Consider the following 25,413-nt stretch of genomic DNA (forward strand, 5'->3'; position numbering starts at 1 on the left):
TGCATACCTCCTGTCCACCTCCAGCATCTTTCCCACCAGTCTATTCCTCTCACTCCTCTCGCTCCTCTCCCTGTGTGCCCGGATGAATATCAGCTCCCCACGAATCACTGCCTTCAGGGCTTCCCAGACCATCCCCACCTGAACCTCCCCCGTATCATTCACCTCGAGGTACCCCTCAATACTTGCCCGGACCCGCCTACACACCTCCTCCTCCGCCAACAACCCCACATCCAACCGCCAGAATGGGCGCTGGTCCCGCACCTCCCCCATCTCCAACTCTATCCAATGCGGAGCGTGGTCGGAGATTGCAATGGCTGAATACTTGGCCTCCTCCACTCTCGGAATCAGTTCCCTACTCACCACGAAGAAATCTATCCGAGAGTAGACCCTATGTACGTGGGAGAAGAAAGAGTACTCGCGTGCCCTCGGCCTCACAAACCTCCATGGATCCACCCCACCCATCTGGTCCATAAACCCTCTCAGTACCTTGGCCGCCGCCGGCCTCCTACCCGTCCTAGAGCTGGACCGATCCAGTGAAGGATCCAACACCGTATTAAAGTCCCCCCCCCCCCCATGATCAGACCTCCCGCCTCCAGATCCGGGACCCGTCCCAACATACGCCTCATAAAGCCCGCATCGTCCCAATTTGGGGCATACACACTAGCCAGTACCACCTTCTCTCCTTGTAGCCTGCCCCTAACCATAACATACCTACCCCCCTTATCCGCCACCACCTCCGATGCCTCAAACAACACATTTTTCCCCACCAGAATCGCCACTCACCGGTTCTTCACATCCAACCCAGAGTGGAAAACCTGCCCCACCCATCCCTTCCTCAGGCGGACCTGGTCCGCCACCTTTAGGTGGGTCTCCTGAAGCATTGCCACATCTGCCTTTAGCCCCTTCAGATGAGCCAGTACCCTCGACCGCTTCACCGGCCCATTCAACCCTCTCGCATTCCAGGTGACCAACCGGATCAGAGGGCGTCCCGCCCCCTCCCCCCCTCCCCCATCGACTAGCCATAGTCCATCGACTGCCCGCCCCAGGCCAGCACCCCCTGCCCGACCCAGTCCCCACAGCGACAACACCTCACCTCTGTCCCCCCAGCCCCCACCAGCTCCTTCTTGACCCTACCAGCAGTAACCCGGTATTCCCCTTTCCCCCCCTCCCTTTCCCCCCAGGCTAGGAACCCTCCCAGCTGCGAACCGTCCTCCATTGTACTTCTGTGGGTCAGCTAACTTCTGCTGACCCTGGAAACTCCCGCCAATAACCCGCCCCCTCCCAAAGTGGGATCATCCCCCAATCTATCCCTCCTCCAGGCACCGCTCCAGCACGGGGAAGAACCAGTTAAGGCCCCACCTCCCCCGTCACCGTCTCCGCCCCCCCCCAGCCCCGCAGCGCGGGAAACCAGAGGAAAGCCCGCGCTTTCGCACTGCCCCACCACACCCTTCTGACGAAGCTCCCAAATACCAGCCCCACTCCATACCCCCAACCCGACATAGAATACAACAAACCCCCCCGACCCTCCCCGCAAGATACACAACTCAAACAATGCCCCACAGCAAAAAAAAATAGCAGAACAACACCCCGTAAATAACCATATCAAAATTGCAAAGGTACAAAAAAAAAAGAGAACACAGCAACAGCAGAATCCAGCACTAAAATATTACAACCGACCCCGCAACCCCCAACCCCTAGTTCAAGTCCAGTTTCTCCGTCCGCGCAAAGGCCCACGCCTCCTCCGGGGAATCGAAATAATAATGCCGGTCCGAATAAGTTACCCATGACTTATAGCGGGCTGTAACATTCCGAACTTTATCTTCTGCCTGTAAAGCACCTCTTTCGTCCGATTAAATCCGGACCACCGCTTAGCCACCTCCGCACTCCAATCCTGGTAGATCCGTACTACCCCATTCTCCCACTTGCTGCTCTTCACCTTCTTGGCCCAGCGCAGCACACACTCCCGATCACTGAACCGGTGGAACCTCACCAGCACTGCACGCGGGGGTTCATTTTCCTTAAGCCTCCTGGCCAGCACCCTGTGCGCTCCCTCCAGCTCCAAGGGCAGATGGAAAGACCCGGCCCCCACTAGCGAGTTCAGCATTATAGCCACGTAGGTTGTCAGGTCCGACCCCTCCAGCCCCTCCGCAAGGCCCAAGATCCGCAGGTTTTTCCGCCTCATGCGGTGATCAAGCTCCTCGAAGCGTTCCTGCCACTTCTTGTGGAGTGTCTCGTGCCCCTCCACCTTACTCACGAGGACCACGGCCTCCTCCTCTCATTCAGTGGCCTGCGTCTGCAACTCCTTGATGGCAGCACCCTGAGTGGTCTGAATCTCCGACAGCCTTCTGTTTGTTTCCTGCAGTGAGCTCAGTACCTCAGCCTTGAAGTCTGTGAAGCAGCGCAGGAGAGCAGCTTGTTGCTCCTGGGCCCACAGCCTCCACTCCTCTGGAGCTCCTCCGGCTGCCATCTTGGATTCCTTCCCCCATTTTTTCTGGGGAGCTGCTGCCGTTTTTTCCCACTTTCCACTCCGAGTTCGAGTCATGGACTGCGGGGAAAGTCGTTCAGCACACCTTCCCCCACCGGGAGACGTCGAAAAATTTCCGTTTTGGGCTCTAAAAAGAGCGGAAAAGTCAGTTTAAAATGGGAGCTCCCAAATGTGTGGCTTCCTACGACATTGCAGCCACCGGAAGTCCAGTATTTTGTGTCTTGACCATAAGACGAATGACTTTTGCTTGCATTATTCAGCTCAGGAAAGCGGTGATTATGTCGAAGATCTGGGGCGGAATTCCCTCAGATTGCGCCGATTTTGTATGCAACGGCGGTCCGACGCCGTTCCGCCATTCTTCCAACCGGCGTGAATGGCGTCATCGTGAACGGTGCCGCGCCGCCCGGAGCATCGACCGAGGGGGCAAGTCCCACGATTCTCTGGGGCCCTGGGGATTCTGCGGCCCGGATGGGCTGAAGTCCCGACGGCCTGACCTAGGGTCACGCCAGCGCCGTTCACACCTGCAAATAAAAATCTGGCTGATGATGCAGGAGGGGAGGTGAGCGGCTGGCGTATTGCGCTTCTGAAACTCTCGGGACGGGCACAGACGGGGCTGCGGGCGAGAGGGCGAGGAGCCTCCATGTTCAGGAGGGGTTGGGTAGGGGCCCTTCAAGTTCGGGGGGGGAAGGGGGTTGGGTAGGGGGCCTCTATGTTCGGTGGGCAGGGCCTCCATGTTTGGGAGGGGGGCGCCAGGCCTCTATGTTGGGGGGGAACGGGGCCTCCATGTATGGGGGGGGGTTGGGTAGGGGCCCTCCATGTTCGGAGGGGGTGTTGGGTAGGGGGCCTCTATGTTCAGGGGTTGCGGCCTCCACATTCAGGGGGGGTTGTGTAGGGGGCCTCCATGTTCGGAGGGAGGGAGTGTTGGATAGAGGGCCTCTATGTTCGGGAGGCGGGGCCTCACTGTTTGGGAGTGGGGTGGGGAGGAGGGGGGTTGGGTAGGGGTCCTCCATGTTTGGGGGGAGATTGTGGGGACGACATGTCGTCCGGCATTTCCAGATCCACTGCCGTCAGTACGGCGGCCAGGCCTGTGGGCACTGGCCCAGGGAGCTGTCTGCCGGCACAGTCCCAGGCCTTGCCCATGGGTGCGGGACACCCCAGGGGCAGACATCCCAGCAGCTGGCAACCATCGGTGGGAAGGGGCAGGTCCGCACCCATGGCACCCCCCCAGTGAGGGCATAACCATCCAACGGTGGCGCTATCAGGAGGGACGGGGAGGACTGGGCGGAGCACGGAGGGTGTGGACAGGGGTCTGGGTGCATGCGTGGCTGTGGTGCAATCAGCAAACCAGGGCAGACATGTAGCCCATGGCACATGGCTGTAGAGGGGGCCGTGGGCCATCCCTAAACATGTTGTATGCTTCCCCCCCCCCAGTGATGTTGGCCACCGTGGCGGGAGCCGCTGCCTTGCATGTGGCCCTGTGGCAGCGTCAGTGCATGCGGCTCAGAGCGGCTGCAGCAGCGATGGCTGCAGCAGAGGGATGGGCTGCAACAGAGGGACAGGCTGCAGTTTGCCAGGTGGCACCTGCTCAGGCTGCAGGGCCACCTGCCCGACAAGCGCAGGAGGAGGGAAAGGCGGACGATGACCAGAACAACAAGGGGGTGCACAGGATAACGATACCGATGTGGATGAGGAGCAGGAGGAGGAGCAGGTGGTGGTGGTGCCAAGGTGCCGGAGGTGACCGATGAGGCCACATGTCTACCGGCGTCGCATGTCCTTCAAGGACCTGCCGGACATGGCATGCAGGAGGAGACTCAGGATGAGTCGGGATATGGTCGCACATAACTGCCACCTGATGGCACACCTGGCACCATGGCACTGGGGGAGGACATGCTCTCCCGGTGGCTGTCAAGGTTACGGAGGCCCTGAACTTCTAGGAGACGGGGTCATTCCAGTCGCCGAGTGGGGACCTGTCCGGCATCTCCCAGCCTTCGGTGCACAGGTGCATCTGTGCAGTGACTGACGCCCTGTATGACATCGTGGACCGGTACATACAGTTCCCAGTGGACTGGGCCCACCAGAATGCCCAGACAGCGGGATTCGCTGCCATGGCTAGGATACCCATGGTACAGGGGCCGATCGATGGGGTGCAGGACGCCATGCGGCCACCAGCGGAGAACAGGGATCTGGTCATGAACAGGACGGGGTCCTACTCCATGAACATTCAGGCGGTCTGTGACCACTGCATGAAGATCATGCATGTCTGCGCACAGTACCCGGGCAGTGTACATGATGTTGCGTTTATCCTGGCACAATTATTCACCCTGCCATGTTCACGGAACGCCCCCCTCCCCCCTCCCACCCCTGGCTGCGGGGCTGGTTGCTGGGTGACAAGGGTTACCCGTTGGGGTCATGGCTGATGACGCATATACGGAGGCCACTTCAGTACCATTCGGAGAGGGTCGGCTGCATCATTGTTGTCTGCTGCGTCCTCCATAATATTGCCCAGCAGAGGGGCGATGTACTGGAGGAGGAGGAGGAGGAGGGGCAGAGGGGGAGCCCACGAGGGGGGGGAACGCCTCCCCAGATGAGGAGGATGGGAACGAGGGTGGAAACAGACGCGACATGGGAGCTGGATATGGACGGGAGGCTGCACGACGCCACCGGCTTGGCCAGCGAGCACGCGAGGCATTAATCGCCGCACGTTTCACCAACTAGAGGGATAGGGGCTCTCTGAGCAGGGGCATCGGCAACACTGTTCCACCCCACCTCACCACCCAGCACCCCCACCTCCCACACCACCCGGACTACCTTACCTCCCACACCACCACATGCACAGCAACCTCCAACTGCGGCACAACGGGGCAGCACGGTAGCATGGTGGTTAGCATAAAAGCTCCAGGGTCCCAGGTTCGATTCCCGGCTGGGTCGCTGTCTGTGTGGAGTCTGCACGTCCTCTCCGTGTGTGCGTGGGTTTCCTCCGGGTTCTCCGGTTTCCTCCCACAAACCAGAGATGTGCGGGTTAGGTGGATTGGCCATGCTAAATTGCCCGTAGTGTCCTAAAAAGTAAGGTTGGGGGGGGTTGTTGGATTACGGGTATAGGGTGGATACGTGGGTTTGAGTAGGGTGATCATCGCTCGGCACAACATCGAGGGCCGAAGGGCCTGTTCTGTGCTCTACTGTTCTATGTCTATGTAACGGGCTGGTCTCACACAATTGCCTGTGGAAACAGGTGCGTTCAATGCCATGGTGAATGATGAAAACCCGCTCTGCAATGAGCCGTGAGCTCCAAATCGTTAGCCAATGTCTGACTCATGGCCACAGCTACACCTTCCACCTGGGTGGTCCCTGTACACGTTATGAACACTCCATCACATGGACATGTTGGGTGGCTGGTGGTGGGGTGCCAAAGTGGGGGGATATTTACACTCACCTGGGCTCACTGTTCCACTGACTTTCGAACATAGTGCTGATCAGTACCATTCACGACCCTGCGGCCACTGGACATAGAACAGAAGCATCTTGCATTGGTGAAACAGTGAGTTTAATTGTCACGGTAACATAAAAGTGCTTTTGCCCCTATAACTATACTGTGCCCTGCACCCGTGCCAACTTACTAGGTGTCAAACCTCTTGGCCTTACGGGCCCTACCACTACGTCTCGGTGTTTCACCAGACGGTACAGCAAGAGTGGATGCTGAGACTCCTGCCCTGCGACTTGGCTCCCCATTGGCGCCCCAGCTTGGATGGGCCAGGTTGCTCCTCGGGCGTGCTGGATGGCTTGGTGTCACACTGTTCTGCCCACTGCCCACCAGATGCACCAGGGACAGAACGGGGGGAATCCGAGGATCCGCTGTGTTCCGGGCAGCGCCGGCCCTAGGGTTGCTGGCGCCCCGGGCAAGCTGAACTTCGGCGCCCTTGGGGGGGGGGGGGGGCAGGGCGGGGCCTGGGGGGGGCGGGGGCAGGGCCTTGGGGGGGAGCCTGGGAGGGGGGCCTGGGGGGGGGACTGGGGGGGTTGGGTCTGGGGGGGGCCTGGGGGGGTGGGGGGGGGACCGGGGGGCGGGGCCTGGGGGGGGGAGCAGACCGAGCGGGGGGAGCGGACCAAGCGGGGGGGGGGGTGGACCGAGCGGGGGGGGGGGCGGACCGAGGCGGGGGGGGGCGGAGCGAGCGGGGGGGGCGGACTGGGGGGGGGGGGCGCCCTGGGGGAGGGCGGCCACCGCGCATGCGCTGGTTGGCACCGGCCCAACTGCGCATGTGCGGGACCTGAGTCTCTGGCGCCCCCTAGCACATGGCGCCCCGGGCGACTGCCCGAGTTGCCGGTGCCTTGAGCCGGCCCTGGTTCCGGGACCTCCTTTTCAGGAGTCACCAGGATGGGCCTAAGAACCTCCTCCTCCCTCGGGGTGCCCGGTGGCCCCCAGGTCTCTCTATGGGATGGAGGTGCGAGGGGAGACAAGCCCTGAGGCACCCGTGACACTTGGCGCTGCCAGTCCTGGAGGCCCGCTGCGGTATCAACCTGGGTCTGAATGTTAGCAGTGATGGAGCTCAGTGAGTGGGCCATCCCTGTCTGGGATTGCGCCACCTCCCTCTGTGCTTGTGCGACGCCATCCAGCATCTGGGCGAGGCTTCCGATGCTCTCAGCGATGGCCTACTGAGACAGAGCCATCGCCTGGGCAATGTCGCCGATGCTCTCAGCGACGGCCTGCTGAGACTGAGCCATCACCTGGGCAATGCCACTGATGCTCTCAGCGAAGGCCTGCTGAGACTGAGCCATCGCCTGGGCAATGCCGCTGATGCTCTCAGCGATGGCCTGCACCCTGCAGAGCCAGACTCTGTAGGGTGGCTGAGATGTCCAGCTGGCTCTGGCACATGGCTGCCTGTGAGAGGGCAGTCCTATCCTGGGCCATGGATGAGGCATGCACATGAAGCCCCACGCCTTGGATAAACTGACCCATGGCCGAAACCGTTGCACCCATTGCCTCCACTGCGGATGCCACCTGTGCGATGTGGCCCTGGGTGGCAGTCATGACCGGCACCACTCCCTGCTCCTGGACACGGATGGATTCCTCTACCTGCGTCTGCAGTTGCTGGAGGCTGGCCATCAACCCGTCGTCTAGTCCCTGGATTCTAACTACATCGGGTATATGGGGGGGATTGGAAGGTCCAGGGACCCGGGAACCGCCTGGGCGGCAGCTGTTTGCTGGGACTGGGCTGCCCTCAGACCATCTGGCCCCTCGGCTGCTCCTACCTCCACCTGCTGCACCGGTATGGCTGTGTGGTGCACACCAGTCTGTGTCCCAGAAGCCTCATCACTAAAATGCCCAACTGAGGTGCGAGTCTCTGCGATGGTGGGGTGTGTGGATGAGTGCAGTGGCACCAAGTTTAGATCGTCATCAGACCTAAAGTCTGGGGGCTCCTGTGTCGAGCCCAGGGTCGGTGTTCTTTCTGGACCTGGCACTTGTTGGGGGCGAGCAGCGCCAGACGGTCTGGGGCGATCGGTGGGAGGTCCTGGAACACACAATACAGCATGTATCGTTACACACACTGACTGGGGTGAGGGGGTGTCGCCAGGCAGGGGAATGGGGTGACGGGGTGTACTGCGGGGGGGCGGGGGGGTGGAATGGGGTGAGGGGGTGTATTGGGTGGGGGAATGGAGGGGGGGAAGGGGGCGTAGCCAGGCAGGGGTGTCTCACTTGCTGGTGCGCTTCCGATCTGGCAAGGGGCAACCTCCCACCTGGCTCCGGCAACGAGGTCCAGTGCCCTCTACTCGTGTACTGTGAGGGGGTGCAGTACAGGTGAACCCCTTCCAGTTCTCGCACGCGCCCCGTGGTTGTGGGCGATCTTCTCTTGGGGGGGGGGGGGGGGGCAGCAGCAAAGCATCAGAGTTAAGCAGTGCACAGCATCCCGCGCAGATGTTGCCTCAATGATGGCATGGGAGCACTGGGCAACCAGCCATGGCGGCTCTCAGGGGTGTGTGCAGCCCATGTGGTTCAAGTGGGCGGTTTGCCACCCTTCCAGGGGGAGGGTTACTGTCACATATGTGGGTAATAGAGGGTTCGGTGGTGTGAGGGGCACGTCTCAGTGTACTTACCGTGGCTGCCCTCGTCAGGTCGTGCATCATCCTGCGTCACTGCTCGCCCGTCCGTGGGGTGTGCCCCACCGCGCTTACGGTATTGCCCATCTCACGCTAATTCCTCCGGACTGTGCTGGTGGCCACGTCTAGTGCACAGGATCACCCTCCTCTTCTCTACCACATCCAGTAGCGTTTCAAGGTCATGGTCCTTGATCCTCAGGGCGGCATGGCGGGGGGTGTCCATCTCGCCAATTTCGGGTCTGCGACGATCGTGCATATTTTATGCGATGCGGTGCTGCATCATCGGGGCGTCGCGTGAATGACGCTGGTATAGCGCAAGCCCTGCGCTTCTCGCCGCGATGGCATTTACGACGCATAGACACTCTGCCACGGGATGAGAGAATCCCGCCCCTGATGTTCCGTAGGAAAACCCTGTAAGTACTGATTTTTTTCAAGATGAATATCCTGGAAATATTTGGATAGCTGTTGTTGTTTGTCTTCCTGCAGAAGTGCACAAGACAGTCTTTCATCTAATCCCACAATGAGTTTTACCTGGAATAGGTTGCTAGCCTGTCGTCAGAGAATTATAGCTTATGGGGCGCCACAGCACACCAGGCATAGCTGATCAGGAGTCTCTCTTGCCTTTGCTGTCTGGCATTGGGGCGTTAGAAGAATTTTGGAGGTTGATACTCAACCCGTTGGCTGCATTATTATCGCACCTTCCTTGGTCATCAAGCTCTGGGGTGAGACTCAGCCCAGAGCTTCTGGCTCCCACTGTGCCACAAGATCTCCATGCAGGTGGCTGTTTGAGCACTGATTGTGATAGTATTTTCTGTCAAATGACCCTGCTAATCTATTCAATGCACTTTGTTACGATCCCAGTTGGTGTTACGACTGAATGGAACCCTGGCTCAAAAGATTGTAACTTTACTTTTTTTTAGAGAATGAGGAGGAACAGCGTCACATGATCTCTAATTAGTTTAAAAAGAAAAAAACACTTTAAAAACAAAAAGTTGGATTATAATACAATACTCCTTTAACCCCCTTAGATTCAAAAATTTATACAGTTTTCAAAAATACCACATCACTGTGAACCGAATGGCCAATGCCACTGATGCACCATCAATGGACACGAGACGAAGATGAGATCCAAACATAGAACATAGAACAGTACAGCACAGAACAGGCCCTTCGGCCCTCAATGTTGTGCCGAGCCATGATCACCCTACTCAAACCCACGTATCCACCCTATACCCGTAACCCAACAACCCCCCCTTAACCTTACTTTTATTAGGACACTAGGGGCAATTTAGCATGGCCAATCCACCTAACCCGCACATCTTTGGACTGTGGGAGGAAACCGGAGCCCCCGGAGGAAACCCACGCACACAGGGGGAGGACGTGCAGACTCCACACAGACAGTGACCCAGCCGGGAATCGAACCTGGGACCCTGGAGCTGTGAAGCATTTATGCTAACCACCATGCTACCCTGCTGCCCATTGCACAAGATGTGTGCCAGGCAGCAGACGTACAGAAGAAAGGCCGACTGCCGAGAATCACGGGTTCTTATATCCCGCTTTGTAGGAGGAGGTACCTACCTCTCAGTCAATCGGCTGAGAGGCACATGACTTACCCGGGCCAATGGGCAGCGAGACCCTGCACCAATAGCAGCTCACTTCCAAGGTACCGTAATACCCCTAGTCATACTACCACATTCACCCCTTGTTGAAAAAGAAGTGGGGTGGGGGAACGCGAAACGTGAGGGGGGGGGGCATGTCCCGTAAGTACGTGAGACTGGTAGTATGACTAGAGATGTTTAGGTCGTACCGTTGCATCGATGGCTGCCCACTGACCTGCAACTTATGTGCAAAAGGAAAAAAAAACCAGCAACCATGTACAGTGTATAAAATTAGGGGGGGGGGGGGGGGGGGGGATGGGGAACCGGTAAGGAACAAAAGAAAAAAAACACAAGTGTCCATCTGCAGGCAGAATTCCACCAGTAGCTCACATCGATTCAATCAGTCGAACGGGCGCCTTCAATGTCCTGCTTGACCTGTGCAGCGGTGCCGGCGATGGCGGAGCGGTGGTCGTCCGTGACTCCGGGAGCAACGATCCTGTTCCTGTGTCCGTACCCCTGGTCGGAGCTCGCGGGGGTCAGGCCGGGATAGGGGGTTCCTGTCCGCTGGGCCGTGGGGGCGCCGGTGCTGGGGGCAGTTGGGGTCGGGGGGGGGGGGGGGGGGTGCTGGTGTTGGGGGGGTGTGGCCGAGATCCGGCGGGTGCCAGGTCCCGAAGGGAAACCGTGTCCTGTCGGCCATCGGGATACTCCACATACGCGTATTGCGGATTTGCGTGGAGTAGCTGGACTCTTTCGACCAACGGGTCCGACGTGTGCACTGGACGTCCTGCTGGAGACGATGCCCCTGCTGAGCAGGAATTGACGCAGCTCGTCACTCATAAATGAGGACCCCCGATCGCTATGAATGTATACGGGGTAACTGAACAGGAAGAAGATGGTGTGCAGGGCTTTGATAATGGTGGTCGTGGTCATGTCGGGGCAGGGGATGGCGAAAGGGAAATGGGAGTACTCGTCAATGACGTTGAGGAAGTACGTGTTGCGGTTGTTGAAGGGGAGGGGACATTTGAAGTCCATGCTGAGGCTTTCAAAGGGGCGGGAAGCCTTTATCAGATGCGCTCGTTCAGGGCGGTAGAAGTGCGGCTTGCATTCCGCGCAGATGTGGCATTCCCTGGTCACTGTCCTGACCTCCTCGATGGAGTAGGGCAGGTTGCGGGTCTTTATGAAATGGAAAAAGCGGGTGACCCCCGGGTGGCAGAGGTCCGCGTGGAGGGTTCGGAGGCGGTCCACTTGTGCGTTGGCACAGGTGCCGCGGGACAGTGCATCGGGAGGCTCGTTTAGCTTCCCAGGACGATACAAGATGTCGTAGTTGTACGTGGACAACTCGCTCCTCCACCACAAGATCTTATCGTTCTTTATCTTGCCCCTCTGTGCATTATCAAACATGAAAGCCACTGACCGTTGGTCTGTGAGGAGGGTAAACCTCCTGCTGGCCAGATAGTGCCTCCAATGTCGCACAGCTTCGACTATGGCCTGTGCTTCCTTTTCGACCGAGGAATGGCGGATTTCGGAAGCGTGGAGCGTACGGGAGAAGAAGGCCATGGGTCTGCCTGCTTGGTTGAGGGTGGCCGCCAGAGCAACATCCGACGCGTCGCTCTCGACTTGAAAGAGGAGGGACTCATCGATAGCGCGCATCGTGCCCTTTGCAATGTCTGCTTTGATGATGCTAAAGGCCTGGCGGGCCTCCATCAACAGGGCAAACGTGGTGGACTGGATGAGTGGGCGGGCTTTGTCGGCGTAATTGGGGACCCACTAGGCGTAATATGAAAAGAAGCCCAAACAGCGCTTGAGGGCTTTGAGGGAGTGGGGGAGGGGGAGCTCCATCAGGGGGCGCATGCGTTCGGGGTTGGGGCCTATCACTCCGTTACGCACTACGTAGCTGAGGATGGCTAGACGGTCGGTGCTAAACACGCACTTATCCTTATTGCAGGTCAGGTTAAGGAGTTTTGCGGTACAGAGGAATTTGCGGAGGTTGGTGTCGTAGTCCTGCTGGTCGTGGCCACAGATGGTGACATTATCGAGATACGGGAAGGTTGCCCGTAAACCGTGTTGGTCGACCATTCGGTCCATCTCGCTTTGGAAGACCGAGACCCCATTTGTGACACCGAAAGGAACCCTTAAAAAGTGGTAGAGTCGACCATCCGCTTCGAACGCAGTGTACTTTCGGTCACTCACGCGGATGGGGAGCTGGTGGTAGACGGACTTAAGGTCCACCGTGTGATCCTGTTGACCAGGTCGGAGATACATGGGAGAGGATACGCCTCCAGCTGCTTAAATCTGTTGATGGTCTGACTGTAGTCTATGATCATCCGATTCTTCTCCCTGGTTTTAACCACCAGCACTTGTGCTCGCCAGGGGCTGTTGCTAGCCTCAACCCCTTCCTTCAGTTGCCTTTGGACTTCGGACCTGATGAAGGTACGGTCCTGGGCACTGTACCGTCTGCTCCTGGTGGCGACGGGTTTACAATCCGGGGTGAGGTTTGCAAACAAGGATGGGGATCACCTTGAGGGACGCGAGGCTGCAGACAGTAAAGGGGGGCATAGGGCCGCCGAATTTGAACGTTAAACTCTGGAGGTTGCACTGGAAATCTAACCCTAGGAGTGCTGCCGCACAGAGGTGTGGAAGGACAAAGAGCTTATAGTTTTTAAGCTCCCTCCCCTGGACCGTGAGGTCCGCTATGCAGCACCCTGTGATCTGGACCGAGTGCGAACCGGAGGCCAGAGCAGTTCTTTGTTTCACCAGGAAGTGCGCAGCGTCTTACCGTGGTGGGGTGGACAAAACTTTCCGTGCTCCCTGAGTCTAGCAGGCAGCTCGTCTCATGGCCATTGAGAAGGATCTTCATGGTCGCCATGGACAGCGTGCGGGGCTGTGACTGATCCAATGTTACTGAGGCGAGTCGTGGCAGGAACTCCGAGTCGTCATCCGGCAGCAAGTGGTCACTTGCGGGGTCCTCGGTGCTGATCCAAGATGGCGGCGCCCGTCGGACGCACGTGGTGGGGGGTGAACACAATGGCGGCGCCCGGGGGTCACACGTGGAGTCGGGGATCACTCGTGGCGGTGGGGGGTGGGGGCAGCGAGGTCCGTGGGCCGCGCGAGGCCCCTGAGGAGTGCGGGGGTGGGACCCGCGGTCGCTGCTCGGGACTGCAGCGACTACCTTGGACTGGCAAACGGCCTCAAAATGGCCCTTCTTGCCACAGCCTTTACAGGTTGCGGCGCGGGCCGGGCAGCGCTGGCAGGGGTGCTTGGCCTGGCTGCAAAAGTAGCAGCGGGGCCCCGTGGGTTTATTGGGGCGCCCTGCGGCGCAGGCCTGAGGGGGGTCTGAGTCTGCGGAGGTGAGGGGGGTCACGTTCCATGCTGCCCAGGGAGCCGTCGCGCGGTCGGGAGCGTACGCGCGGGCGTTGCGATTAGCGACATCTAGAGAGGAGGCGAGGGCCCATGCTTTGGCGAGGCTTAAAGTTTCTTTCTTTAAGAGTCTCTGGCGGATATGGGGAGATTGCATACCCGCAATGAAAGCGTCTCTGATTAAAAGTTCGGTGTGCTCGGCCGCAGAAACTTGTGGGCAGGCGCAGTTTCTCCCCAGAACAAGGAGGGCCCAGTAGAATTCGTCTAAATACTCACCAGGGAATTGCTGTCTAATGGCCAGTAAGTGCCGTGCGTATACCTGGTTCACCGGCCGGATGAAATGTCCCTTAAGCAAGTCCATGGCTGCGTCATAGTCTGTTGTGTCCTCTATGAGCGTATACACAGCGGTGCCAACGCACGAGTGGAGGCTGTGCAGTTTTTGTTCCCTCGTCGGGCAGTTTTCGGCTGTGCTCAAGTAACTATTGAAACACGCCAGCCAGTGTTTAAATGCTATTGTTGCATTTGCTGCGTGCGGGCTCAGTCGAAGGCACTGCGACTTGATACGAAGCTCCATCCTTTAAAAACTTGTGCATTAAATTGATGCACCATCAATGGACATGAGACAAAGATGAGATCCAAATGATATGCTTTAATGCACAAGATGTGTGCCAGGCAGCAGACGTACAGAAGAAAGGCCGACTGCCGGGAAGCACGGGTTCTTATATCCCGCCTTGTAGGCGGAGCTACCTACTGTTTTTTAAATTCACCTATATGTTTTAGAATTCCCTTTATACCAAAGAACCTTACGGGCCAATATTCTAAAAACCGCGAACAGGGAACTACCTCCCTGACTCCAGTACAGGCCTCTGAGAGTGCTAATCGGGTCAAACTCTCCTTTCAAGTTATCCCCCGGTATAACTCCTACCTTCACTGAAGAATTTTACTTACTTACCCCTTAATGGCATTGATGTCCAGGGTCCTGCGTTCTTAAGGAAGTGAAGTAAGCTAATAACCACTTTTTCAGGTTAAATTATTTTATTATTAACATACTCTTTTTTATCTCATTAAATTAAAAACATTATTTACTTTTTGATGTTGTCTGGTTGGTTGGTGAGGCCTTCAGACTCTCTCTCTCTCTCTTTCACTTTCAAGCCTCCTGGTCATCTCTCCTGGTGCAGTTTTCTCTTTTCCTCCTCTTCTGTCTTCTGTGGCTGCTTCTCTCCTGCTGCTGCTCCGTCTTCCTTCTGGTCTGGTCTGGTCTTTTTGGGCCGCTTCTCTCCTGGGCCTTCCCTCTCCTGGGCCTCTGCTCTTGCTGTCCTTCTTCCTTCTTCGGGTGCCGCTGGTGTTCTGCTGCTGGTGTCTTTGTTCTTGCTTCTTGCCTCGTGGGGAGAAAAAGGGGAGGAGTCTGAAGTCCACGCTGGTTTCTCTGTTTCAGCTGTTCTGATCGGGACCTCTGATAAGGATCGGACTTCGGTTCTTAAAGGGGCAGTCCATCACAATTTTCCAACAACACAAAGAGATTTTTTAAAACTTTTTTCTTTTGCCTTTTTCCTGCTGCAGGTTGTAATAACCATTCTGATAGACTGAAATTGCTGCCCACAGTTTCTGTGCCCTTCAGCTGCCACCAACCTCTTGTGGGATCTTTCCCTGCACTCTCCCCGATCAGATGTTGGCAGACCTCTATGTTTCAAATGACACATTCTGTATTTTCCAGAACACCCCGTCTTGACATTTGAAACATTACTATAATTTGGTTTATTGTCCCCCCATCCAATTGTACTAACCTACATCCCTGATCATTGTCATTTGTATGCATATCATAGACCAGTGTCAATACGAGTCTTGTTTTCCATTTCTGATTGGAATGTGGTAATTGTGATATCTTTTACCCCCCACTGATCCCCTAGTCTTATTAATTTAAAATGTTCAATTGATCCTGCTTGTATTCCTAACTTCCCCATTAATGTCTAACATTGTCGTGAATCATGTAAGTCTGCCAACCCCTGGTTTACATGAGAGAACATCTTTCTGACAACGTGTATATTTTTCATTTCAGCATTTACAAAACCGCATTGAACCGTCTCTTTTTTTTCTTCCCAAACAAATTCTCCTTATTGTTCTATACATAGTAAAATTTTTATCTTATCTTAACACCTTATACATTACCTAACCAATAGACTGTGTGTTACACTTTACATATTTTCAACTGTTAACAATTTAATATCAATATCGAAACATCGCTTCTTGGCTTTTGGAACAATCATTATTACATACTAACTAACCCTCTATTAAAACATTCACAGTTTAGAAATGCGGATCAAGTTATTTAACGACACACATACACCCCTTCTCATATATATACAACAGTCCCTATCAATTTACATGAAAATAAAAAAAATTTCTTATCAACGATTATAGCTCTTCAATGCAATATTGTTTTGTTGCATTGGTAACAATTTTCCCGCCGTAGTATCAAGCTACTGAAATTCTTAACCTATTATCATTGATCATATTGGGGTTCCTCGTCAGTCGCTGCTATCTGCTGCCGAGACCTTAATGATTCCACTGCGTAGTACATACCCCATGGAGACCACAGATCATCCATCAACTAATGTCCAGTTAGAGATGTCTGACCGGGGGTTTCACTGTCCAGTTATAATTTGATATTCTAATTTGCATTTAATTCCCTCAAATTTGTAGCCAATTATATCATTAGTTTCCCCCCAATCCTGTCGAACAGATTCTTCTCTGGAGTGTAGTTCTCTTCCTTCTCGCGAACTGGTTTGTTATTGGAGTGTAGTTCTCTTCCTTCTTGCGACCTGGTTTGTTATTAATTTTTTCCACCTGAAAAAGCAAATGAACAGATCAAGGGTGGAGAGGGCCCTATTCTTTAATTCGGATTATCCCAGAAGTGCCCTCTCCAGGACTTCCGGATTCCTTTTGCCATCATTTCTTTTTGAACTGGTTTATATTCCATATCCTTGATGTAGTCAAGCCTCCTTCTGTCATTGCACCCCTGAGTGAGATTCGAAGAATCTCAAACTCCTCTGATGCTCACTGGGTCGTGTGTTTCAAGCGTGACACAATTTCTTTTGCTCCAGACACCATGCTTCTCTAATTCAATTGTATGTGTACCCAGAATCTGAACAATCTTGTCTTTACATTTTACAGTCTCGCGAATGATTTTCCCCGCAGTCTTAGTTGGTAACTTCACCCAAACTTCGTCTCCTACTTGATAATTCCCAGATTCACTTGGGTCTCCTTGTCCCTGGGGGACAGAGGTTCCAAGGTTGCTATTAAGATCAAATACTATTCTTTCAATGTCTTTATCCCAGCCTTTATTATTCTGATTCTTTATGATCCAATCCTTTACTTTTCTTACAGACCTCTCAGCCATTCCATTACTCTCAGGTGCATATTTCACGGCCCAATTGATTGTTATTCCTCTGTCAGCACAAAAGTTAATAACAGTATTGTTTCTAAAGTGTGGCGCGTTGTCCATTCGGATCGATTCTGGTCTACCTCTGGAGGTCATCATTTCTGCCAATACCCTTTTGGTTGTGGCTCCATTTGCTTTGCTGGTTGCTCTAAGGTCAATTTCTCCCGTGCAGCTATCAGCTTTGACTAAAAAATACAAATTACCTTTGCTGCTTCTGGGAAAAAGTGGTCCTGCATAATCTAATGACCATTCCTGCATTGGTTTCTCAGTTTTTATGCTCCCATATGTTTTATTTCCTCTCTGTCCTCCACAGGCCATACATCTCTCACATTTTCTCCTTACTGCAGTTAAATGTTGTCTCCAATAGGCTATTTTAAGTCCCAACTTCTTCAACTCCCTTGAGACTACAACATGACCCCCATGTCCTGTGGCTTCATGTACTTGCTTAATTATCATTTGATGGTCGGCTGCTGAGTTCCCAAGAGTCCCCAAGATTATTGTCCTAAGTCTGGCTAATTCATCCACTTCCTGATTCCCCTTACACAGTTCCCCAATTCCTTTTGTGTGTGCTTTTTGATGAATTGTCTGGATCTCCATATCGGCTAAAATTTTATCTATCTCTTCCCACTGTTCTTTCTGTTCCAGTAGTTTATTTCTACCGTTCGTCCAACCGTTTAGTTTCCAAAACTCCAAATCTTTCTCCAATCCTTGCTGCACGAAAAAGCTATCGGTTACAATGGTAACTTCCTGCAGCTTTCGCTGGTGACACTCCTTTAATCCTTGCAATACTCCCTCTACCTCAGCTGTCTGAGCTGATCCAATGATTACTCCCTGTTCCTCCACTACTATGTTTCCTGAATTTTTTAAAATGAATGCCCATCTGGCTTGTTCTTCGTCCTTCTTGACTTTACTACCATCAGTATATAATACCCAAGCATTCACCAACTCCGTTTTACTAACTGGCTCATCAAGTTTCTGTCCCTTTTGAATATTATGAACAAACATTAAGTCAGGGTTTAGAAGAATGGTTTCCCATCTTTCCCATCGAGCTGTATTCGCGCCTTGCTGGCAAATCTGTCTCTTGGTTAGCTCCTTTAACTCCAAAAACTCAGTTGTGACATAAATTTTCTTACCACCCAACAAGTTTTCTATCTCTGCTATTCTCTTTGTTATAGCTGCTAGACATTTCTCGATGTTTGAAAACTTTTGTTCAGCTCTCGACCAGTTTCCTGTCAGATGTTTGATAGGTGTCTGATTGCTAATATTGGCAAGTACCATACCATATCCATTTTTATATATGTCTAATTTAATGCTTAAATCATCCTCTTCTTGTCTCCCAACTAATGACCCCGATATCGCAATTGCTGCCTTTAACTGATCTAACCCTCTCTGGGCCTCGATGGTCCAAATAAAATCCCCTTTCAAGGTTTGATAAATGGCTTTAGCATAGAGACTGAAGTCCTTCACTACTGGCCTTAGATATCCCAACATTCCCATTATTTTTTGAACCCCTTTTTTCGAAACCGGCGCAGTAATTTCAGCTATCTTCTTCCTCATTTCAATACTGGCCTCTCTACCTTCCTTCGATACTGAATAACCCAAATAGTTGACTTCGCTTCTCCCAATTTGACATTTCTTTAGCCCTATTTTAAAGCCTGCTTCACCAAGTGTCTTAATGATCCTGGCCACTCTTTCCACATGTATGTCCTGATCGTCATCTCCAATTAATATATCATCGATATATACTAAGGCCAAATCATCTTGAATCAGCTCCCTGATTATTGCCTGAAAGTGATTTGGAGAATTAACATATCCCTGTGGAAGTCTACAATATACATAATGCTTAGTTCCAAAGGTGAATGCTGTTTTCTCCCTGCTGTCTGGGTCTAATGGAACACTCCAGAATCCATTCGCCAAATCTATACTAGTTAAGTAAGTTTTTCCCGCGACTTGCTCTAAGGTAGCTTGTGGATTTATTAAATATCTCTTGTCCTTCTTTGTGACTTTATTTAAAGCTTTGTAATTTGTTACCATTCTAAATGTACCATCTGGTTTTCTTACTACCTGAAGTGGACTATTTGTTGAGGCATATGTGACCCCTTGAATAATCCCCTGCTGCTCCAATTCCTTGATTATTATCTCCAGCTCGCTCTTAGCTCCTCTAGGCAAAGGATACTGTTTTTGAGGTCTGTGTTGTCCCCCGTGAATTGTGTGTTGAAATTGCTGGCTAAGCAAACCTGTGTCATTCTTACCTATCGCTAGGTTTGCTCCCATCAGTACTTCTTCCATCTTCTTCCAAGCTTCGTCATTTAAAATACTTTTCTCTTTCTGTTTCCTTATTTCCTCCATGTTATCAATTGGTTTTAATATCCTTATTTTTCCAGTATCTATTTTTATTAAATCTTTCCCTGCCATCAGATTATCAGTTCCTGATATTGCCAGTAATTCTCCCAATCTAACTTCTGGTCTAATATCCTTATTCCCTAATGCTCCTTCTACTATGTATTTCTTTCCTGTCGGATTTCCAGCTTCTTCCCTTATCATTGATATCTCAGCCCCTGTGTCCACTATACATCTTTCCCCCTTGTATACTACTACTAATTCTCCTTTGTCTGTTTCTGTTGTTAGATTTTGTATAGCCTGTTTAAGGGGAGAAGCCGAATCCTGTCCATATATACCGGGGCCTCCTCTGCCTCCTCCTCGGAATCCCCCTCGCGAGCGTCCCGGATACCCTTCTGGTGGTTGATATCTACCTTGCTCAATCCTCCCCTGACCAGCTGCTCTTCTTCTCCTATCCTCAATGAATCTGTCTCTTTCCTCCCGACTGAGGGCTAGGAATTGTCCCCTTGGTAAATAATCTAGATTTTGTGGTGGAGGTGGCCCTTGTGACCGCAAATTATACCCATGTTGTGGCATTGCTGGTTGTGCTGGATTTTGTTCCGATTTGTCAGGTATCTGTCGGTTTGGTGGTCTAATCTGAGCATTTTGTATTGAAACATTATTTTGGGCAGCTGCTCTTTTTTGTTCCCCTTTTGTGTGTTTATCCTTAAATGCTTTGCCTGCCAAATCAAATTTAACCAGTTCTCTTCCTATTTCTCTTCTAGAGGTCGTTAACAGTATTATTGAGAGGCTTTTTCCTCCTGGAATCTTGGGTCCTAATTCCCTCAGGAATCTGACTACATCGACCCCCTCTTCCTTATTAACCTCATATATTCGGTCGATATATGGTGTGAGGTGTTCCCCTGCATATGCTGCCTCTGTCATCTCTTTCATTAAATTAGCTCTCTCATTTCCCAAATCTAACTCATTTATTAAATCTGCGACTTCGCCTGTAACTATTTCTCCCACTGTATGTAAATCAATCAATTTGGTGGATTCTCCTGATGCCCCCATTTTCTTCGCTAACTGTTTTAACCTCTGTGAATACTCAATTCTACTCTCCCCATGTTTCTTTGGGCCTGCTGTCTTCATTACGGCTGCTACTATTTTATACGGTACCATGCCTCCCTGTCCTTCCTCTGGACCTGGTGTAAATGACTGAACTATTTTCTCACTTCTGGGGCATGGTGTTCTCAAAGGGGCACCTCTATCTGGGTCCCTATATTCGGAGAAATGTATCCGTCGTCGTACCGGTTCTTCCTCAAAATAGGGGGTACCATGTTGTGCAAACTCTTCCACCGATTCTATATATTCTTCAAACCTTGCACTTGGTACCTGGCTATCTCGTGGAGCATAACTTGCCCTATCCATTGGAGTAGGAGCAGTTTTTTGGGGTCTTGGACGATTCTGTATCCTTTCCTGTGGTCTTAGTGCTGCTATTATCTGGCCTTGTGTTTCTGTGCTGTTCCTTACCCTACTCATGGCTCTTCCGAAACTGTCATACCCTTTGCTCATTTGCCAAATTTTAGCTTTGGGGGTAACGTTTGGTAATTCTAGTAATTTCGAAGAATCAATTTGTTGACTTCCGCCTAATATTTCTCCTATTTTAAGTCCCCTAGCTGTAACCTCTCTTTCCCATCCTTCCTGATCTCTATGGTGTACCATTTCTGCTTCTGGATTATACATATAATACGGTACATCCTTATTTACTGGTTGATAAGTGGAAGGTTGTTGGTGTTTCCAGTGATCGCTATAATCCCCTATTTCTAATGGTTTAGAATTTTTTCTATTCCCTATTCCTCTCTTTGGTTTGACTATTTCCTCATTCTCGGATGAGGATGATAATTCTTCCTGTCCCATCACAGGAGGCGCCATAATCCCAACTATGCCTTGTTCCTCTTCACTTTCTTGTGGTTCAACGAAATGATCGATAAACGCTTCTTTCTTATGTGTGGCAGATTGCTGAGGCCAATTTTCTTCCTGAAACAGACTTGGATCTGGGTATGGAAAATTGTATCCCGTTGGGAAATTTTCACAGGAGTCCGAATTCTCTCGGCTATCTGATTCTAGGCCTGATTCCTCGTCACTTTCCATTTCTAATGGTTCATTTTTCTGCAGTTGTTTTATATATTTGCCTACCACTTCAGAGTTAATTTTGTGTTTACTATGGATCTGTATTATTTCTGTCCTGTTTACTCCGTCAATGATTTTAATCAGTTTGGAACACACTTTGCCCACTTGAGCAGCTGCATGCTTCTGTCTGTGTCCAAATACGATTAGTGATTCAGCTCGCTTTTCAAATGCAAACTGACAAAGTGCTTTAAGGACCCTGACTGAATCTGTATATTGCAGGGCTTTTGGCACTCTAACAAAGAGGGAGATATCTCCGTCTGGATACATATCTCCTGTCCAGGATTTCTTTTGCTCTTTTAATTTCTTCCATTCCCTTTTCATTTCTACATTTCTCTTGACCGTATCCCAGGGCATGAGAATTACCCTAATTGCCATTTTCGGATTTTTAGTTCTGTTCCTGGTTGTCCCTTTCAGGTGCACTCTGAAATTAAGGATAAGTACCCTTTCTGGGCCCTATCCAAGGCTGACCAAGGCACTATCTTCCTGCTCTAGTTAAGGGTCGATTGATTATTGGTTTCTGAATATAAGCGTCCCTATTTTCCAGAAAATGTCCGCACAATCCGCCTTACTCTGAGGATGATTTATTCTTTAGCCCCTACTCTGCTTAACTAGAAACTTCTAATATTCTAGCCTCGCTTTACCTAGAAACTTCTAATATTCTAGCCTCGCTTTACCTAGAAACTTCTAATATTCTAGCCTCGCTTTACCTAGAAACTTCTAATATTCTAGGCTTTTCTTGGGAACTAGAAACTTCTAATATTCTAGCCCCTACTCCGCTTAACTAGAAACTTCTAATATTCTAGCCTCGCTTTACCTAGAAACTTCTAATATTCTAGGCCTCCACGCTGGGCGCCATGTTTTTTAAATTCACCTATATGTTTTAGAATTCCCTTTATACCAAAGAACCTTACGGGCCAATATTCTAAAAACCGCGAACAGGGAACTACCTCCCTGACTCCAGTACAGGCCTCTGAGAGTGCTAATCGGGTCAAACTCTCCTTTCAAGTTATCCCCCGGTATAACTCCTACCTTCACTGAAGAATTTTACTTACTTACCCCTTAATGGCATTGATGTCCAGGGTCCTGCGTTCTTAAGGAAGTGAAGTAAGCTAATAACCACTTTTTCAGGTTAAATTATTTTATTATTAACATACTCTTTTTTATCTCATTAAATTAAAAACATTATTTACTTTTTGATGTTGTCTGGTTGGTTGGTGAGGCCTTCAGACTCTCTCTCTCTCTCTTTCACTTTCAAGCCTCCTGGTCATCTCTCCTGGTGCAGTTTTCTCTTTTCCTCCTCTTCTGTCTTCTGTGGCTGCTTCTCTCCTGCTGCTGCTCCGTCTTCCTTCTGGTCTGGTCTGGTCTTTTTGGGCCGCTTCTCTCCTGGGCCTTCCCTCTCCTGGGCCTCTGCTCTTGCTGTCCTTCTTCCTTCTTCGGGTGCCGCTGGTGTTCTGCTGCTGGTGTCTTTGTTCTTGCTTCTTGCCTCGTGGGGAGAAAAAGGGGAGGAGTCTGAAGTCCACGCTGGTTTCTCTGTTTCAGCTGTTCTGATCGGGACCTCTGATAAGGATCGGACTTCGGGTCTTAAAGGGGCAGTCCATCACAATTTTCCAACAACACAAAGAGATTTTTTAAAACTTTTTTCTTTTGCCTTTTTCCTGCTGCAGGTTGTAATAACCATTCTGATAGACTGAAATTGCTGCCCACAGTTTCTGTGCCCTTCAGCTGCCACCAACCTCTTGTGGGATCTTTCCCTGCACTCTCCCCGATCAGATGTTGGCAGACCTCTATGTTTCAAATGACACATTCTGTATTTTCCAGAACACTACCTCTCAGCAAATCGGCTGAGAGACACATGACTTACCCGGGCCAATGGGCAGCGAATCCTCTGCACCAATAGCAGCTCACTTCCAAGGTACCGTAATAACCCTAGTCATACTACCACAGCCACAAAACTGATCTTCCATGGATTTTTCTCACAATCCGCACCCCGCCCCAGATGATTGTCACATGAGGGTTCCAAACTCCACTCCTAAAAGACACACTTTGTAATCGTCTTTCAAACTATGCTTTCCATTAGCTGTTTGCATTAAGAATACACTCCAGGTTTTCCAATTATTCTTTCAAACAAAGCTTCCGCTCCACTTTTCTGATAAGCAATCCAGTTGCAGGTTTTCTACCCCTCCTTTTTGGCTTCCTTTAACATCGAACATACAGTGCAGAAGATGGCCATTCGGCCTATCGAGTCTGCACTGACCCACTTGAGCCCTCGCTTCCACCCTGTCCCCCTAACCCAATAACCCCTCCTAACCTTTTTGGACACTAAGGGTAATTTAGCGTGGATGCCTGCATGTCTTTGGACTGTGGGAGTAAACCAGGCATATCAGCCCTGATAGAATGGTGGAGCATACTCGAGGAAACCCACACAGATACGGGGAGAACGTGCAGACTCCGCACAGAGAGTGACCCAGCAGGGAATCGAATCTGGGACCCTGCCACTGTGAAGCCGCAGTACTAACCACTATGCTACAGTGCTGTCCGTGCTTTGTCTTAAATGCTTTCATACAAACTCCAAGATCGAGCCACCGATTCCCACAATTATTTCAACTCATGTTCCACAGCCTGTAGTAAAATCTCACAAACCTTAGAATCATTGTAGGTATCTTCGGGCTTCTCGCCAGCCAACTTCTTCTCAGTTCTCTGCGTTCGCTGAACAGTACTCTGTTCTTGTTCCAGTTCATAAGATATGGGAGCAGAATTAGGTCATTCTATCATGGCTGATATGTTCCTGATCTGTTACCTTCAATGCTACAAACCAAGAGCTGGATTGCAAAATCAGCCAGAGCATCCCCTCCCTGGAACAGATGACCTAGGAGCAGGAGTAGGCAATTTAGCCTCCCGAGCCTAAACACCTTCAATGTGATCATGGCTGATCCCATCCTGGACTCAACTCCTCTGTCCTGCCCTTCTCCATAACCCTTCAACCCATTACCAATTAAAAATCAGTCTAACACCCCTTAAATCTACTCACTATCCTGCATCCACCGCACTCTGGGGTTGCGAATTCCACAGATTCACAACCCTTTGGGAGAAGTAGTTTCTCCTCAAATCTGTTTTAAATTTTCTACCTCTTATTCTAAGATTATGACCTTTCATTTTAGAATGCCCCACAAGGGGAAGCAGTTCCTCCACATCTACGTTATCCATTCCTTTTAGCATCTTGTACACCTCGATTTGATCTCCCCTCATTCTTCTAAACTCCAGAGTGTATAGGCCTAAACTGATCAATCTCTCCTCATTCGACAAACCCTCATCTCTGGAATCAATCTAGGGAACCTCCTCTGAACTGCCTCCAATGCCACTACATCTTTCCTCAAATAAGGGGACCAAAATGTGGTAGCGTGGCCGAGCGGTCTAAGGCGCTGGATTAAGGCTCCAGTCTCTTCGGAGGCGTGGATTCGAATCCCACCGCTGCCAGATGAGATTTCAATTTTCAGGGGCTGGTTTAGCTCACTGGGCTAAATCACTGGCTTTTAAAGCAGACCAAGCAGGCCAGCAGCACGGTTCGATTCCCGTACCAGCCTCCCTGGACAGGTGCCGGAACGTGGCGACTAGGGGCTTTTCACAGTAACTTCATTGAAGCCTACTCGTGACAATAAAGCGATTTTCATTTTTCATTTTCATTTTCAAAACTGGACACAATACTCCAGATGTGGTCTTACCAATGCCTTGTATAGTTGCAACAACACTTCCTTACCTTTATACTCAATTCCTTTTGCTATAAATGGCAACATTCCATTTGCTTCCCTTATTTTCTGCTGCACCTGTGACTCATGCAGGAGGACACCCAGATCCCTCTGCATTGAAGTACCCCAAAGTCTCCAATTAAATAATTTGCCTTTCCATGTTTTTGACCAAATGCATGATCTCACACTTAT

The 25,413-nt window shown here is 51.4% G+C and overlaps 1 non-coding gene across 1 annotated transcript; it reads left to right on the forward strand.

Annotated features, from left to right (window-relative positions):
- The first annotated feature begins 24,870 nt into the window (after positions 1 to 24,870).
- On the forward strand, positions 24,871 to 24,952 carry trnal-aag. The gene has a single exon. It is a non-coding gene; the product is annotated as a tRNA-Leu (tRNA).
- The last annotated feature ends 461 nt before the right edge of the window (positions 24,953 to 25,413 follow it).

Source organism: Scyliorhinus canicula, chromosome 13 (genome assembly GCF_902713615.1).
Source record: "Scyliorhinus canicula chromosome 13, sScyCan1.1, whole genome shotgun sequence".
Taxonomy (NCBI): domain Eukaryota; kingdom Metazoa; phylum Chordata; class Chondrichthyes; order Carcharhiniformes; family Scyliorhinidae; genus Scyliorhinus; species Scyliorhinus canicula.